The sequence below is a fragment of the Sphaeramia orbicularis genome, chromosome 6 (assembly GCF_902148855.1).
Source record: "Sphaeramia orbicularis chromosome 6, fSphaOr1.1, whole genome shotgun sequence".
NCBI lineage: Eukaryota > Metazoa > Chordata > Actinopteri > Kurtiformes > Apogonidae > Sphaeramia > Sphaeramia orbicularis.
The window spans coordinates 47,977,490-47,996,553 of record NC_043962.1 but is presented as its reverse complement, the minus strand read 5'-3'; the positions used below and the strand labels follow the sequence as shown (position 1 = coordinate 47,996,553).

At 38.5% G+C, this 19,064-nt stretch overlaps 1 protein-coding gene and 1 long non-coding RNA gene across 2 annotated transcripts in view; one reads left to right on the top strand and one right to left on the bottom strand.

The window, feature by feature from the left end:
• LOC115421534 (PDZ domain-containing RING finger protein 4) overlaps positions 1–19,064 on the top strand; it is a 175,020-nt gene that overhangs the window by 69,476 nt on the left and 86,480 nt on the right. The window lies entirely within an intron of this gene.
• Positions 816–17,211, bottom strand: LOC115421536 (uncharacterized). Its single transcript, XR_003935698.1, has 4 exons — positions 17,201–17,211; positions 11,518–11,526; positions 5,504–5,512; positions 816–1,050 (listed from the first exon to the last, which is right to left on the bottom strand). It is a non-coding gene; the product is annotated as an uncharacterized LOC115421536 (long non-coding RNA).

The following is a 19,064-nucleotide window of genomic DNA, read 5'->3' as shown; positions in this document are numbered from 1 at the left end:
ATAAACTTCAGTAGAAAGTTAAAAAGTGCACAAAGGCCTGTTAAAAAGTAATAAATACAAATAAATAACTGGTAAATTCCAATAAAAGGTTGAAAAGTGCATGATGGCTTATTTAAGAGAGAAGCAGCAGTGGGGAAATAAAGCTATTCCTATAGCATGTAGTCTTTGACCTTGCGACCTTAATGCTGCGTTTCCACTACATGGTACTGGCTCGACTCGAACAACTCGACCTTTTTGCATTTCCATTTTGTAAAAGAACCTGGAATCTGGTATCCGGTACTGGTTTTTTGATCTCTACTCCACTGAAGTTCCAAAACAGGGGAAAAGATACAAAAACATGAAGTGTAAACACTGCAGACCACTGATTGGTCAGAGAGTTGTCTCTGCATCATTGTGTCATCAATGTGCAACCCGCCAAGTTAAAAAAACAGATCTGGAAGTTTTCAGTGAATATACCGGTAGGTTAACATGATGGCAGCCTGCAATACTACACTGTGGTTGAGCAAAGAGATTCAGGCCTTTCTGTCCTTGGTGGCTGATGACAAAATTCAGCGTGAACTTGACAGGACAACACGCAACAAGCAAGTTTATCAGCAACTCTCTGAGCAGATGTCACAGAAGTTACGTGCAGCATCACTATGACGTCCAGGTACTCTAAAGTTGGTAGTATCCTATAACGGAAACGGTCTCCAGGAATAGTACCTGGTACCCGAGTTGAGTCGAGCCGAGTCGAGCCAGTTCCATGTAGTGGAAACATGGCATTAGTCTTCTCCCCAAAGGCATTGACTGGAACTCACTCACAAGGGGATGGGAGTCATCTCTTAAGATGGACTGAGCTATTCGCTGTAGCTGTCTGGTGCATTGTGACTCCAGACTCAGCTGCAACTCCGCAATCAGTTGACTGGACCACTTAATTATCTGGTCAAGTGAGTTCTGTTCTTTGAGAGACAACTGTCCAAATCATGACACCAGAGAAAAAGCTAAAACAGATTCAATAAAAGCTTGATAAAAGAGTGTCATCATTGTCTTCTCAATATTAAAGCGGGATAACTGCCTCTAGTAGTATATTAATTGTGAAAGTGTTGCTCCTGTCATATATGGTATATGGCTTTAGCAATGAGAGTTCATGTTCTGCCTTCACTTCTTAGAGCCAGAAAACAATAACATCATATAGTCATTGAACATTGAAAAAAATCTCGTTTTTTCTTCTGCCTTATTGCCCAGTTTCAGTCTAAAACGGATAAAAACAATATGTTGATTGGTATCTCCTTGTTTGGTCCCGATTTTGTGTGCTTCCAGTTCAAAAATCTACATTTGTAGCTGTGAGACTTCCTGCAGACCACGATATAAACTAAGTCTCTGCTCTTTAGTCTGTCCCAAAAAAGCTGTCTGAGTCCAGAAAAAACTGGACCATAGTTTGACATGTACAGCAGTCTATAAAACAAGACACAGCACATGTAGATGATGACAGCAGGACATTTTATTCTGCTCCCAAAATTGCAATGCCAAAGCTAAACTAACTAGGCCGAAGGCATAGAACTACTGTAGGACCTTGGTTGTGTCTTTCAGGAGATGAAAAGGCCTAAGACTCAATGTAATTTTGAGACTCCAGATTCAGTAACATAACATATTTATTTATGACTCAACAGATGTGTCTTAGATCTTTTGTCCTTTTGTCTTTTATTGAAGAAATATTTCAGATGATTTGTGTATAATTCATTTTTTCTATCACAGCAAAACATGTAACACAATTTAGCAGTAGAATCTCACTACCCTAGCACTGGTACAAACAGCCATATTTCATCACTTTAATAAAATAACATCCCAATACCGTTTGGGAGTGCAATACAGCTGGAAACTTTGAGTAATATAACTTCCAGAAAAATCTGCTGTTTTTTGGTGAGTATGATTGTATATAATGCAGAAGAGTATGATAATTAAATGGGTACATGTAGGAACAATACATTTTTAAGTGAACAGTTCCATGTGTCGTTGTGATTTGGTTGCATAAAACCCCTCCCGGCTTCAAGGGGGATCCATAATGTCCTATGAGAGGGGGAAAAAATGGGGTCCTCACAGCACATATCATATGTTGGGCAAAATCTTATGTTGGTGGTGGCGTCAGGCAGGAGCTCTCTGACAGATAGTGTTGCCTCTTTGCTCATAACCATTGGCTGATTTGTGAATATTGTTCCCCTTTGGTTTAATCTGCTGTGTGCTGTGAGGCAGAAACTATTCCCAGAAGACTGCCGGGGGGGCTGTTAATTTATCTCCTGTGTATTAACAGTGGCTTGGCCGAGGAGCGCACTCCGACCTTTTCTTCACCAAAATAAACGGGGGAAATGGTGACCCATCTTGACCCAAAACCTTGAGATGGACTCCATTAAACAATGAGCCAGGTGATTACAGGGCACGTTTCAGATTTTTTATGAGCGACCCTCCCTCCTTTGCCAGTCCTGAAAGACATTTATACAGGGATACACACGTAGGTTTCCGTTGTGTGTTGCCATGGGTCGCACTTGTAGGTTCGATACAGCCATATCTGATAAAAAAAATATGCAGGGTCGATTTTCTTAAAGACAAATTTTTTTGCTTCTATGAAACTGGGTTAATTTTGGTACCTGGGACTTTGCCAGCTTTTTTAGACACAATAATAAAAGAGAAATTTAGACATAACCCCCCCCCCCCCCCGGATGTACCTAATGATGACCTCAGATAAATGCCAAAAAAAAAAATACTCTTGCTCTGAGCCATCCCAAAATTAATGAATTTTTAATAAAATATTGGAGCCAAAAATAGGAACAAAATCGGGACAGGAAACGCTACCAAGGCGTCAGTGCATTTTATCTTGAAAACATGGCTTGAAATGGTCTTATATGCCTCTATAAATAAAGACACGCTGTTAAATTTGATGATCCTAGTGGTTTTTCTAATCGAGACATGCAGGTTTTTCATGAATTGGCAGTCTCATTCCAAGTTTTATGTGTAACCCATCGTGTCCACTTGCGTTACATGCGTAACCTGCCCATTTAAACATCGCAAGTGATTTTGCAAAAGTGGCCATTTTTGTGAAACACTCTGCTTGCGTAATTAGTTCAATTTCCAAAATGTACCTGTGAGAGAATAAAAGGATATTCAAAAAACATAGCAGCATGTAATTTTTGTGTCTTTTTTACGATGTTACATGGAGATTTTTGTATTAAAATAATAGAAAAATGTATCTGAAAAATATCTTATCTTTTATCTCAGTAAATATTTATTTCTAAAATAGACCCGAAGTGCTTCCAACACTTGCTTCATAACCATAGTCTACATCTGGTTTGAATTTTTAGCCCCTCTGTCCTGTTTTTAGGTATCAGTTTCATAGAAGCACCCATTTACAACTAGAGATTCTGTGACGCTTCATTTCAGGGTCACAGCAGGTTTTTTTGTCCTGCATGAGTGGTGAGGATGCCTTGCAGCAATCAAGATCTATCAAGCATTACAACAGATAAATCAATAAAACACAAAGTCCGAGAAGTATAACCTTTATAGAAGTATAATCATTATAAGGCAGCTACAAAGAAATACAACCTCATAAGATTATACAGTAGTTTTGTCCGCTGTGTAGATTTAGAGCTCAGATTTTTTATTGCCTGTTCATCGTGTTGGTCTGTCTGAGATCATCAATGCTTTTGAGTCTGTAACATGTTCCAATGCTTCAGATGATACTTGTACAAAATACTATATAACTGCAAATGTTGTTCTGGGGATTTCAACTTTCACAGACTCTCTATACAATATAAAACTTGTAGCACTCTACAGATCAAAGGTCCAGTGTTGTTATTCAGGCCTCACAACACTGCTGTCAAACATTGAAAACCTCTCTCCAAAGGGAAGAGGTGTGTGCGTGTGTGGACTTGGAGGGAGCTTCGAACAGAAAAAGGTCCTGTTTTGAAGATGAATCGATGCAGAAGACTTCTTTTTCCTTGTCAAACAGCTGGAGTTGCCATGGTGACATGACCAGATTCAGAAACCCATTTTGGAGAAATGCCTGCGGACCCCAACACTTTATCATGTGACGTTCAGTAATTTGGTGTTGATTATAACTGGAAAATCAATGACTTTCCTGTGGGATATAGAGTGTTGGAGAGATGAACGGTGACAATAAGGTCTGTTTATTTGTTTTGCTCTGCAGCTCAACATGAAATTTAATATTTCACATTTTAACATCAACATCCAGGTGTAAATGAGGACACAGTCTGCCTGTGGAAACTTTAGAGGAGTGATTTTCTCTGTGTATTAATATAAGTAACCGATTTTTGATTGAAAATTGTACGTCGGTGTGAAATATTTACCTCATTATGATTTCTTTGATGAAGATCAAATCCTCTTGGATGAAGCTTTGCAGACATTAATCTTTGTTCTGTCAGAGATAACAGAGGGGGTGACAATATAATGTTTGCAATCAGACATTTCAGTGGTTTGTGAAATTGTTTTTCCTTATCTTTTGTGGACATTTCTTTAAAAAATTCAGAAACTTAAGCTTGGCCAAATAGCAAGTCTCCACAAACAGTTATTAAAAAAAATGACAGCTTGTCCAGCAATTTATGAAGCGCTTAAAATGTGGAAAAAAAAAAAAAAGGTAAATTATTTGTTTGATGTTTATTCCATGTTCTGCTCTTCCAACTGATCAAAAAAAATGAAGTAGCTCAAGATTTAGTTTTTCTTGCATACTTTATTCAATAACACTATCTTCTATTATTCCTATGTCAACACTTTTCCATTATCCAGGTGTATTTTACATGTAGAAACCTTTTCAAGTAAGAGCACATATAATTAAACATGGTTTTATGAAGTGCCAAATGGATGCAAGCACAGCAGATCTATTGTGCCACAGGACATGAAGCTGTGTTTGTCAGAGCCAGCATTGAAACATTACCCGTCAGACACTATCTGATCCAGTCCCTTAAATTAGAGTACCAACACAGCAGCATGAGGCACAGCATGTTAAATCACACACACATCACCTTCTCCCTCTCTTTCCTTTTGGTTGTCGCCTGCTCTTGTTTTCTTATCAGGAGGACAGAAAATAAGATTCCTGCCCCCTGGGTATCATCATAATTCCAGACTAATCTGTGCACTGAAAAACAAGCATGTGATCCAACTGCAGTCTGTTATTACCACCGGATCTGTAGCTATTCTCATTCTGGAGCGTTACAGTTTAGGTGAGGGTTTTAAGCTGATCCTCAGGCGTCCCAATGACTTTACCCCCCTTCCATCCGCTCGGTGAGGAATAGAAGTCACCAAAACAACAGAGCACAGAGGAAATAGAGGTGTGTTTGTGCACCAGGTAGCTGAAGCGCTTGGAGGAGCACAGTGTACAAACCCATCACAACACAAATTATAGAGTACATAAAGGGGACCAGCGGAGGCCTGCTGCTGCATTGATATAAAGCAAATACAAATTACTGTGCCACTGCCAGGCTAACTAGATTTAGATATACTTTGTTTGTTCTTTAACTTTTCTCAACTTTATTATCTTTCATCTCATTGCTTCAGAGAAATGGGAAAGAAACAGACGATTTTCATACACAGTTGTACCGAGCTAGTGTTTCCAATACACCTCAAATTGGTCTATTGTTTGAGGACTACAGATTGAAAAAAAATTGATAGTTTGGCAGAAAATGTCTCTGTCAGTTTTCTTTATTATATTTTTCTATCATGATGCAATTTTTATGATGCTGCAGCCTGGAGTTTATACACATGAATCTCTCTTTGGCTCCAAGGGAAAAGCATTAATCTATAGTCCAGCCATGAACACTACACATGTGCTTCATAAAAGATCATTCTAATTATTAATCTTAGCAAGCAACAAGCAAAAAACAACAGTCTGGCATATTAATTGCACATATACAGATCAATGTTCACTCTAATTGTTGCTATATTTTGGTATCCATACCACTGAGTAAATTTTTTTTTTATCTAGTTGTTTCAAGTTCAACTCCATTCCCCAGACGCTTGTTTACTTTCTATATCTAAAGGGCAGTTTTGTGCATTTGTATGCTGTTTTTTTGGGGGGGCCTTTTCTATTGTAAACCACAGCCAGTTCTTCAGATAAAAACTCAGCTGATGACAGTTTTCATTCAGTGAAACCAAACCAACAACTCAAAACAAGCTAAAATGGATCAACAGAGCTGTGCAAAGTTTTTTTTAATGAGTTTTCATTTTATTATGGGCTACCGGTTTCACATCACAAGTAGTACTGTATTAGTAATACTTTTTTTGTATGAAATTAAAAAACAAAAGGGCAGCTTTATAGTTACTAAAATGCATTCTGTAGAATGGGGATGTACGGATATACATTTGTACCTTAACTTATGAGTTTAATTTGTTCCGTGACCCAGCTCGTAACTCAATTTTCCCCATTAAAATTAATTGAATTATCATTAATCATTTCCAGCTTCATAGTCAGAATACATTGAGATAATGTCTAGTGTATCCAAAACTTATTTCTTTTTTTGATGCTCTCATTTTTATTGAGGTTTTTCACATTTTAACAAAGAGATACTTGAGATACATATTCAAACTAGAAGCACTCAGAGAGTGCAGACCTCTGCCAAGGCAGATAAGTGGGCCCCCATGCCCCCCCACCCCCAAGGTGGTTCAACCTTGCACCAGTCCAAAACTTATTTCTAACCTATGAGTAACATGCTTTGAATCAATGTGTAACTTATATTGAACTGATCTCCAACAAGTATTGACGTATGTAGATGTAGACGCAGCAAAGCATAATACCTGCCATACCTAATATCACCATAATCTTCAAATTTAGAATTACATTTAAATAACTAACAAACTAAAATAAGATGCATTTAAATTAAATACTTATTAATTTTCCAAAGCCACAGGGAGCTGCAGCAGAGGGATGAAAGAGCCACATGCGGCTCCGGAGCTCTGGTAGGCTGTATAAAAATGGGGTTGAACCTGTCAGTACTCCTCAAGACGCCGTGGTAAACAGAGAGATGTAGGATCCGGCACAAGGATACCTACGAGCTGTCCTCAAACATTTTTCTTTTTATTGGCTACGACAACTAGCGTCGGTGTATCTGAAGCTCGCTAGTAACTGGGATTTTGGTGGACACATGGATTCAGGTGGATGTGCACCGAGTGTGAATGGTCTGCGCATGAGACAGGAGGATGTGCCCATTGTATTAAAATCCTTTATACTCCTGAGCCTAAAATGGTCCACCTGGACTTGTTTTCTCATTTTGACCATAAAAAGGTCAGAAAATATGCTTTGAGTCCTTTTGTCAATTTTTGCAGACCACTTCGAATGTTCAGTATAGCAGTCACTGTTTGTTTTAATACTGTAATAACAGTTTAAAATGACAAAAAACACAAAAACAGAATTAGTTTTTTTTTTTAGTTTTAGCAGAGAAAAACACTGAAACTACACATGGATACAAGATTTGAAAGTTAAATATGAACTTTGAAAGTATAAAAAGTATTTACAACAAACAGTGTGAGTATTTGCCTTTTATTGTGCAAAAACAGGGCAAAAATCCAAAGTCTACAGGTGTTTTACCCACACACACACAAACAGGGCATTTGTCTGTTCTGTGGCTGCAGAGTGCCTTCACATCCATGGTTCTGTCAGAAACAGTTCTGTCAGTTCACAGGTCTCACACATCCAGCCAGTGCTTCTATGGCAGAGTCTGCACATGGAAAATAGGCTCTTGAAACCAAAAGTCAGTCATCCTGTGGATGTGTTGAATGTCTGTGGTATTTGGACTGATCATCTCGGAGGCTCTGCCTCCGTCCTGCGTCTGTGATGTGGACAGTCTTCAGTATCTGCTCTCATCACCAGAGCCTTTGCGCATCACCGTGGCTTCTCCCTCTTCATCCTTGAATGTAACTTCCGGTGGACACATGGGAAAATGACACACATAGAACAATGTATTAGACAAACAAGACGAGGTAAAATTGCACTATGGAGGAAAAAAAAAGTCACCGAACATCAGCGAATGCGCTTTCATTTTGTAGAGCATCATGCGCACTTTTACGCACAGAAAGTACAACATACTACAAACTTACACATATTCTACATGGTTCATACTTCATTCTATAAAACCACCATGCAGTATAAGCATCAATTTACACATACAATAAAGTAAAACAAGTACAAACTACATAGAAAAAAGCAGAGAGTGCTTCAGTCATGTAGAAAATCCACTAAACGGAACTGGGTGAACTTTACCTTTCTTCTTCAGAGGTTGCTCCATCAGTCGCTCCTTCCGTCACAAATCCATCCGTAAACCTCCAGGGGGGTCATGGAACTTGGGATGTCCATCTTGCCTACATTTTCCAACACTAGATCTAATCCGTTATCTACTCCGTTATGCACTCTGGTTCTCCGCTCCATGAATCCGGTCTGCTGTGTGCGTCCCCAGTCACAGAATGGCTTATTTTGCGGCTTCTAGGACGGGTGCCCGTGAAATTTTCACACTGATCCAAGAATGTCCATAAAGCACAGTGTGTCAGGTTTCGGAAACTGTTGGAATTTTTCTGATCAGACAAATAATGAAAGAGTTACGGTCATCTGAACTACACATGCATAGGGCACAGGGCAGGGTGGTGTGTCAGACCTGACCGACCTGTCCGATCCAGAATGCAGATCCCAATGCAAAAACTATTACGTTATAATGCAACTCTTTTGCGTTTAAACACAATACTTTTGCATTATAATGCAAAAACTATTGTATTAAAATGCAATACTTTTGAACTATTGCGTTTTAACGCAATAAATTTTTTTTTTCTTCATGTCCCTTCCAGGGCTCTGTACATTAGAAACATGTTTATGACATTATTTAGGATGTGTTTATTACAATGTATTATTAACATGTTTAAGCTAATTCGTTTATGCTAGCAGCCGGAGATGGGTTGCTAATTCTTTATGCAGGTTCATGTAGCGATTAGCTCGGCAGATAGACAACAGGTTTCTGAAGAAAAGCCCAAATCTTCTCTCCAAATCTTTTACTTGAGACTCACTGTAAAACTGCAACATACATACAAAATATGTCTCAGTTCTGTTCATTGCCGTAGTACATTTACATGGCATTATAGTACATTTAAATGAATGGGGAAATGACCGCTAGCTCGATGCTAACTTGAATGGGAAAATCTATGGACACGCTAATGATTAGCATTTACAGATTAACTTAAGACACTTACAACATCTTTTTATCCAGCAACAAAGGTTCACATCAGAGATATTTGATACTATACATTCTTACAACAACTGAACATAAAATACTCACAGGCAAACATTTTTGGGGCCATACAAACAGAGCGAAAGAAATGTGTCTGTTAGTTCCTTCTTATGTCCAAACTGACTACGGGAACATCGCAAGGACAAACACATGTTAGTGCAATTTATTCCAACCACTAGAGGGCCCCTTTTGCTTGCTTTGAACAACTGAACATCACATATTATTGAGCTTAGTAGTATTAGTACTTACTAGTGGGCTTAAGACTCCTGTCAATCACTCACAAGCGGAAATAAACTGGTGGGGACATAAACATGGAGAAAAATAGCAGGTTTTTACATGGACATTTTCATTTTAAATGTCTTCAGATAGTGGGGGTTGAGAAGGCCAACGTTGTTTGTAAGCGCTGCAATGTGGAATTGATGTTGCCCCCCCCAAATATAACTATGCGATTAATTGTGATTAATCGCAGAAATCCACATGATTAATTTGCGATTAAAAATTTTAATCGCTGCCCAGCACTAATTATTTTTTAAGATAAGAATATGCATGTACCATGATAAAAAGGACATGAAAATTATGCGCTACTATTTTTTGGAATATCTTTTTATTCTCTCACAGGTACATTTTGGGAGTCGAACCAGTTATGTAAGGCAGAGTGTTTCACAAAAATGACTGCGATGCAAAATCACTTGTGATTTATGTGTGTTTAAATGGGCAGATTCCGCATGTAACGTAGTGAACATGATGGGTTATGTGCGTAACCTGGAATAATGGAATCATTAAAAACCCACAGGTCAGGATTAGGAAAACCACTAGGATTGTCACATTTAACAGTGTCTCTATTTATAGTGGTATATAAGACCATTTCAAGCCATGTTTTCAAGATAAAATGCACTGACACCAAGGTAGCTTTTCCTGTCCTAATTTTGGTCCTATTTTTGGCCCCAATATTTTATTAAAAATTTGTCTTTTATTATTGGGTCTAAAAAAGCTGGCAAAGTGCCAGGTACCAAAATTAACCCAATTTCATAGAACCACCCATTTACATGCTGTGTCATAAATTTGTGTGTTTGAATCTGTGTTCATTCAAAGATAATGTGATGAATGGCTTTTATGTTTTTGATGATTTCTTTAATTGTTCATGGATAAAATAAATAACAACAAAAGCAAACTGAAGAAGCAGAAACAATCATTGGTGTTGGTATAGACCATGAATTCTGAAATTGGCACATTTCTATTCAGATTAATTTTTCCCCTTTGCAGTAGAGATACACCAGTCCAATATCCATTTAAATCTGGCATCATAGTGCAGTAAAACTCATTTCCAGGTCCAAACTCTCAACATGAAAACCTGTATGCTGGTTTACAATAACTTCTTTCTTTAATGAGGCACTGGTTAGGCTTCAGATAGGGAAAAAAATCATTTATTTGACTCAAATACTTTGAGTTCATTATTATTATACAGATCATTATTTTAAGGTGTGAAATACTGCCTCTTCATCTACAGGGGGGCATCATTTTGCTTCATGCTCAGTTGTGTACTAACGTAAATTGTTTTTTATTTACCTTTTGTTTTAAAAATAATTTTTCCCTTACTCATGAACATTATGATAAATTGTGTCAAGTTCTGGTGTTGATGACAAGAGATGCAGTTCATTCAGCTGTTAAACACAAAACTAGATGTTTCCTTACTTTTCCAACCACAAACTGTGACTTTTTTTTTGGTTTGTGAAATTATAATGTGTAATTGATGCCACAATTAAAATAGGATGAAAAAATAATTTTCCTCTTGCCATTGACCACCGCTGATATTTTTTCTGACGTTAGGTCCTATGGGGCACAGTAGAAGGGGTGGAACTCTGACTCTCTATGAATAGATGTGGATCCTAAACAGGAAATAACATCATGGGTTAACAAACAGAGTGACACAAATACCTGTCTGATATTGACCCGATCAACTGGTTTGATTAGTATTAACAGTAGAGCTCCATAGGTCAGTCTGTATAGTTCATTTCTATGTTATCTATGTGAGCAGTGTGCAGGTAGAACTGTGACTGTTGCTGGATGGAGGCACAGATCAGTGCACACAGAACTCAGCTGGAGCATGAAGTAGTGTGAAAATCAAGATCATTCAAGCTTATGTTACAGATAAAGTTGTTTTTGTCGACCCCTGTAGCTTACAGACATCATCTTTTGTTGTCTAGTCAGGGGGAAAAGCATGTTTTTATTCCACCAGTTGCGTGTTTAGCATTAGCTTTAGAAGAACAAAAAACAACTCGTAGAGTAATACAGGGTCAGTGTTTGGATTTTACTTGGCATTATAAATAATGTTCATCAGGGTCGTAGGTAACAGACAGGGCACTTCTTCAAAACACTATTAATGTCTCTTTTAAAATATAAGACGACAGGATATTCACTGTCAAAATCCTTAACAATTAGTGAAAGCAAATAACATTTAAGATGCACTTTTCACATGGTTCATCTTCTAAAATATAACCATAGAAAGACAGACAGACAGACACACAATACATACTGTACATGCAATTTATAAATTACATTATTACATGCATCCCTAGTCCATTGTATGGTGTCTTCATATATTGTGTCCTCAGAAAGGATAATTCAACTAGACGTCAGATGTTCTTTAAGTGACTTTGTCTCAGTGTGACATTGTAAAAGAGCATGAGGACAAACACATTGTGTCCCAAAATGAGATGACCTTTTTCCTGTCATTACCTCAGAAGGTCTTACATAGAACACAATAAGTGTTTTTTTTTGTTAATGCCAGAATAAGCGTTGGACTTGAATAGACGGTGCAGAGCAGGTTAGTATGGAGTCTAACCTGTTTGCCCTCTGAGATGATTGTCCCTATAGATCAATGTTTTCTCTTCAGGAGCACAAAACTTTCATCCACAATCAGAGGTGTATTGACTGTGTATTGATGAGTGCTCAGTCAGTAGCGGCAGGGTCTGAAATCAATGACATGCCTGTTGTATGCGTTTGCTGTTTGTTGTCAGCAAACGTTGCCACCTTGAGCGTCTGTGACAATACACAACTCGATGACTCCTCAAGCTCTAAAATGATACTAAACACTACGACATGTTTCTGGAGCTGTAGACAGAATGTTAATGAAATGCATCAGTAATAATGATAATGCACATAAAAATGAAATATGTAAAGATCTCATTTCACCACTTGGTGTTTGAAAATCTTTTTGAACCTTCTTATCCATTTCATGATGTAGAATTGCACATTTAGTATTGTTTTAGTATGACTCCACGGCATGAAGTTTGGATGAAAATTGCACTTCAAGTCAAGCAAGTTATTTTTCAGATGGCTTAGACTAAAGGTGTTATAGGACTTTATTCGAAGACACTGGATTTTACCTGTCAAAGTTGCTGCCCTCCTGAGACTCCAGATTAGCTGATTTGTTTGTTGGTTTCAATCTAAAATAACGTATTAAAACAGAGCGATGGCACAGTGGTGCAGGGGTTAGCACGGATGCCTCACAGCAAGGAGGTACTGTGTCTGTCTGTGTGGAGTTTGCAAGTTGTCATCTTGTGACTCCACTCTCTAAAGACAAATACCTTAGTTGGTGAGTTGGTCAAACTAAATCACTTGTATTTGTGATATTGAAAGTGAATTGTCTGTATACGTTAGCCCGGTGATGAACTGACAACATGTCCAGGGTGTACCCCACCTTTGTTGTAGCCAGGATAGGCTCTGGCACCCCGTGCAACCCTCATGAGGACAAAGTGGACACCAATCTAAAATGACACATTATCAGATCGAATAGGTAATGATTTACACCCATTTCCTCAAAATTGCAAGCCATCATTTGCTTCTTTAACACATGCTTTCCACTCAGTCTCGCTCACTGACTGCTGTTCATTTACTCGTACTCAATCAAATGGAAACAACGTTAATAGCACATACTTCATGTAATAAAAAGGTCCAGGGTGGTGCATTTAAGGTGATTTTTTTTTTTACTGAATTTGCACCTCTTTTGCTTACAAGTAATACACAAAGCACAATTAATGTCATAAGCATGACCAGTACAGGTACACATTAAACACCATGGTGACATAACACAGGTTTTGTCTGTACTGCAAACTTTGGTGTTTCAGGCCTTCAGTTCCATTGTGGGAAAATATGTTATATTTACATGTAAATATAGTGTACACATAAAGGGATATTGATTTTTAACTGAGGTGGTGAAACCAGTATGAAAACTCAATCAAACTGTAGCATCCTTAGCTGAATGATGGTCTAAGTCACAACATGATGATCCACAAGTATCTTTTCTTTTTTTCAGTTTTGTCCATCCATGAACCTTGGACATGCTGAGAACACACCGTAAGAGAAAAATAAAGATGTATTGCCACGCTTTTATAGAGTAACCTTACTCTAGCCTTAAAGAATATCTCTGCTTTCATTAAACTCAAATCATGTTTTTATTGGCCTCTGAATGAATACATGAATTAGCATTAAATCATAAAAGAGTACATAAACTAATTGTCATTTTGTAAATTTAATCAATACAAAACATCATTTAATAAATAGTCCCTCCTACCAAACTGACCCAATGAATGCCAAACACTGTTATCATCACCGTAGTATAGTAGCAGGCAACTGTACAAAGACATATTTACTGCCAGGTAACAAAGTTGTCCTAGTTTCCATTAATATCACTGTAAGAGTAATGCAAATATGCTAACAGCTCAACCTGATTAACCATACAAAGATATTGTGGTGCATTTTATAGTAAAGCACAACATGTCAGAAAGTGACTGACAAATCTTGTGCTCTTATCACCTTGGTGCGAAGCATCTACAAACGCATGTGAAGTACGCAGACACATGGCTTGGTTGGCATGGCATGATTCTTCCATTTGTTTTTAACTTTATGGTTCACTAATTTACTGCACTTCATGGCACTAGCCTTTTAAAATAAAAGACCTGATCTTAATTTTGAAAATAGAATGAAACCTAAGACATAAATACTATAATATATTTATATAATATATATATAATTATAAAACACTTATGAAACAAGAAAACATTGAAATGAACAGATTGTAGAAATATGCATGAATGTGTTTTAAATCATTTACACTAACCCTATTCAAACCTCTTGTGGTTCAGCATAATCGTTTGTAATTCTGTCCTTTAGATGTCCTTGACCTACTCCTGTCTCACTCTGATCACCTCTGTCTCAGCCTTTTTCCAGCTTTTAACCGTCTGAAGAATCATTCTGTGAATGGATTTAGACTCAGAATGGTTACACTTCAGAACAGACATTGCATGTTTCATATATAGATAAATGTCCAAATCATCCTTTATTAATGATTTTCTGATTTCATGATTTCTACACTTTGGAAGTCTATGGAAGAACTATAAAACCTAGGAATGTATATGCTTTTGGTTAGTGTTCATTGTAATTTCTTGTGTGATTCAGTGTTACTCAAGCTCTTTCTAAACCTCATATGAAGTCCATCCATCTGCATTCTCTCTAGTCTTGTTACTTTATGTCACATAATGTTAGAAAAAAGGTAGTCCCCACTGCACAGAAGATGTCTGGCATGAAAACCGTTAAACACCTCAAGCAAACCTTTACCATTAATGATTCACTGTTAGATCTGTAGATATGACGCATACTTCCAAGCTAAGCTTCATTTATCCTGGAGTGCTGCATGCATCTGAAATGATTATCATTCATCACAACTTGGCAGGGGTTATCTGAACAACCATCAAGGGTAAATATAAGGTTTAGCAGAGCTGCGTGTGCCATGGTGCAGAATATCCTCAGGGTGTCCTGCTTCATGGGTGGTGATGGAGTCGAGGGTTGTGTTTTTATTCCAGCACTTTGCAGGTTACACATTCTGAGGTTGAACAACTGCAAAAGCAGGAGCGTCCAGTAGGTGGCTATGGATGTCTTGTCATTCACTTACTGTGTCTTTCAAATGTTCCTTCTGTGAAAAGGTCACTACTCTTACATGTGTTGAAATGATGTAACATGTATTGCCCATTGGCTAAATCACACCTGCGTAACACATGGCATTTCTGATACACTGGTTTGCTCTTCCTCCTTTGCATTATTTTTCCTTATGCTATGAAGTAAATTAATTTTATTGAAAATACAGTTTCAGTGGAATTCTGCCTACACACACACACACACACACACACACACACACACACACACACACGTGTGTGTGTATATATATATATATATATATATATATATATATATATATATATTTATATATATACATACATACTGTTATTTTTGTGAATGCAAGGTCTTAAATTTGATCAAAGATGCCTTGAAAATGACTGAAAGTCATAAGATCTGCTTCCTCAAAACTGCAGATACCCAGGAGAATAATATCCATCTAATGATGTCATTGTGATATCATCAGGGTTATTTCATTTTAAGTTAATGTCCACATTCACAGACACGGATAAGGGGAAGACAATAAGTATGAGTACAAGTACGAGTCCACATTTGCTTCTCCCCTCCTTCACTACTCCCTATGTCATAAACAATCAACACTTCATTCAGCGATTACTAAATGGCGATTTTTGACACTCATTTAACTCTGTACTGACAGCTATGGAATTGTGCAACAGTATTTTCCTATCATATTTATATAATATCTATATTTCGTTCATTTCTGCAAAATATGTCACTTTTCATTGTGGACTGGTAACAGAAAGTAATGTACACCCTATTAGTTATGACTAAAGGGTGAGATTTCAGTCTTAAAGCTATACCATATGATGTGGCATTTTTACACTTTTCTTTTGTCATCTTAAAATGCTCCTAATAAGCATGTGTCAAACTAAAATGTTAAAGAAATCCACCGGGTATTGAACTCAAAAATGTTCAATTCTCATATATTTCTGATGAAAGTCTGACCAATCATTTTATTTGGTCCGAATGAAATAATTGGCCAAACCTGGCTGAGCCTCCTGTCAATCATCCATTACGGCCATCCAGCATCCAATCCGTTATTGCCGTCTCCGCATCTGATATGTGTCCCTCTGAATCTGACGCTTCAATTGCGCTGCCCCTCCTGTCACTGACCACAGTCTACTGTCCAAGGATGTGAATGGACAGAACTCAAATGCACACGTGGAAGGGAAAAAATTGATTTATTAACATCAACAACAACTAAGGGGAACAAACAGGAGTCCGATGAATGAAGGATGGAGATAAAAGTCCGGAAGTTGGATGTACTGGACTAAACAGGTCTGAACAAAGCTCAGCTTTTATAACCATGGGACTCATACAGGTACATGTACATGGTGTCACACAGTGTAGGATTATGTAGGATGATAAATGTATGGACTATGAAACCTCAAATGTCCACAGAAAATTCGCGGAGGCCTCGCATTCACAGTGTGTGCGCCCGTCGCCTGGACATCTCATCTCCGTGGTGAAGTGAAGACATTGACCCAGTACCGCACAGACCACACCCTTAAATACAGGGTTTACTGATGGAACAGGGGCCGCGGGCCCGTGGCAGGTGGATGATGTATCTGATTACTGAGGGGTCCACGGACACACCGAAGCAGATCGGACCTCTGCCTCTGCTTCCTCCACATGCATCAGGAGAGAGGAGGGGAGCCTCAGAGCTCAGGCAGAGAGAAGTGGGCGGGGCTTTGGAGGGAGGCGGGTTGTTCATGTTCAAACTTTTACTAAGTGCTGTGAAAAATGCCACATCGGTAGGTATACACTATATTGCCAAAAGTATTCGCTCACCTGCCTTGACTCGCATATAAACTTAAGTGACATCCCATTCTCAATCAATAGGGTTTAATATGACGTTGGTCCACCCTTTGCAGCTATAACAGCTTCAACTCTTCTGGGAAGGCTTTCCACGAGGTTTAGGAGTGTGTTCATGGGAATTTTTGACCATTCCTCCAGAAGCGCATTTGTGAGATCACACACTGATGTTGGATGAGAAGGCCTGGCTCTCAGTCTCTGCTCTGATTCATCCCAAAGGTGTTCTATTGGGTTGAGGTCAGGACTCTGTGCAGGCCAGTCAAGTTCATCCACACCAGACTCTGTCATCCATGTCTTTATGGACCTTGCTTTGTGCACTGACGCATGTTGGAACAGGAAGGGGCCATCCCCAAACTGTTCCCACAAAGTTGGGAGCATGGAATTGTCCAAAATCTTTTGGTATGCTGAAGCAATACCAAGTCTGAAGCAAGGTTATAATAGTTTTGGATTTTTCATTATAGTTTAGTTTTATTTAGTTTTGACTTTTTTTTTTTCTCTAATTCAGTTAGTTTTAATTAGTTTTTAGAGCAGGTTTGCTAGTTTTTATTAGTTTTCATTGCTTTCTAAATGCTTAGTTTTATTTTAGTTTTAGTTTTTATCATATTTTTTATCTTCTTCTCCATCATATTCAAATAAATCCCAGACAGGACTCTGCTGCTTTCTCCCAACTTTAGTCTCCATGTTTCCAGGTAGAGTGAGGACCAGAAGATGAGTCTAAACCACAAGTGAACACAAGTGACGGACTGTGAAGTTCCGTATGGTGCCAGTAGTTAAAATTGCTAGAGCAAAAAAAAAAAATGGATTTCATATCAATCTGACTTTGACAAAGACGAAAACAAAGGGAATTTTATCCATAATTTTTATACGTTTTAGTTAGTTTTATAAGCACACAATACAGTTTCAGTTAGTTATCGTTTTTTTCCTTTTAATTATAGTTTTTATTTATTTCAGTTAACGAAAATGTTTTTACAATTCTAGTTTTCATCATTTCGTTAGTTTTCGCTCACGATAATAACCTTGGTCTGAAGCAATACCAAATCTCTTGGTATGCTGAAGCAAGAGATTTTGGACAATTCCATGCTCCCAACATTGAGAGAACAGTTTGGGGATGGCCCCTTCCTGTTCCAACATGCGTCAGTGCACAAAGCAAGGTCCATAAAGACATGGATGACAGAGTCTGGTGTGGATGAACTTGACTGGCCTGCACAGAGTCCTGACCTCAACCTGATAGAACACCTTTGGGATGAATTAGAGTGGAGACTGAGAGCCAGGCCTTCTCATCCACCATCAGTGTGTGATCTCACAAATGCGCTTCTGGAGGAATGGTCAAAAATTCCCATGAACACACTCCTAAACCTTGTGGAAAGCCTTCCCAGAAGAGTATGAACCTGTTATAGCTGTAAAGGGTGGATCAATGTCATTTTAAACCTTACTGATTAAGAATGGGATGTCACTTAAGTTCATATGTGAGTCAAGGCAGGTGAGTGAATACTTTTGGCAATATAGTGTATGTCACAGTTTGTTTTGCTGCTGTCCTCTCACTCACTTTGCTTCACCTCATCAGCCATAATCAGTTGCACCTGTTGCTCACAGGTGTGACTAATCAGCTGGCCGGCATGTAAGCAGCTCTGGTTCAGTTGCTCACGGCCAGAGTATTCTGTTCAGCGCTATTCAGTTCTAACCTCACCCGATCCTAACTACATCTCCTTTTTTCAGCCCCAGTAAACCAAACCACAGTCTTCTGTTTTGGACCATGACATTTGCCTGTCTGTTCCCTGGTTGTTGTCTGCCTGTGGCTGTGCAGTGTTTGTCCCCCTTGGTTTCCTCAAGAGACACCTCTTCTGTTGCCATCCAAGCATCCTGTTCCCTGGACACTCCTGAGTCAGGGTCCAGTTCCAGTCAAAGTTTAGTTCCTGTCAAAGGCTGCAGGACCGGTACCAGTCAAAGTCCAGGTCCAGCCAAAGCCAGAATCCGTTTCCAGTTATGTGTCGTCTTTGTTATTCTCTGTCCTCAAACCACTACTTG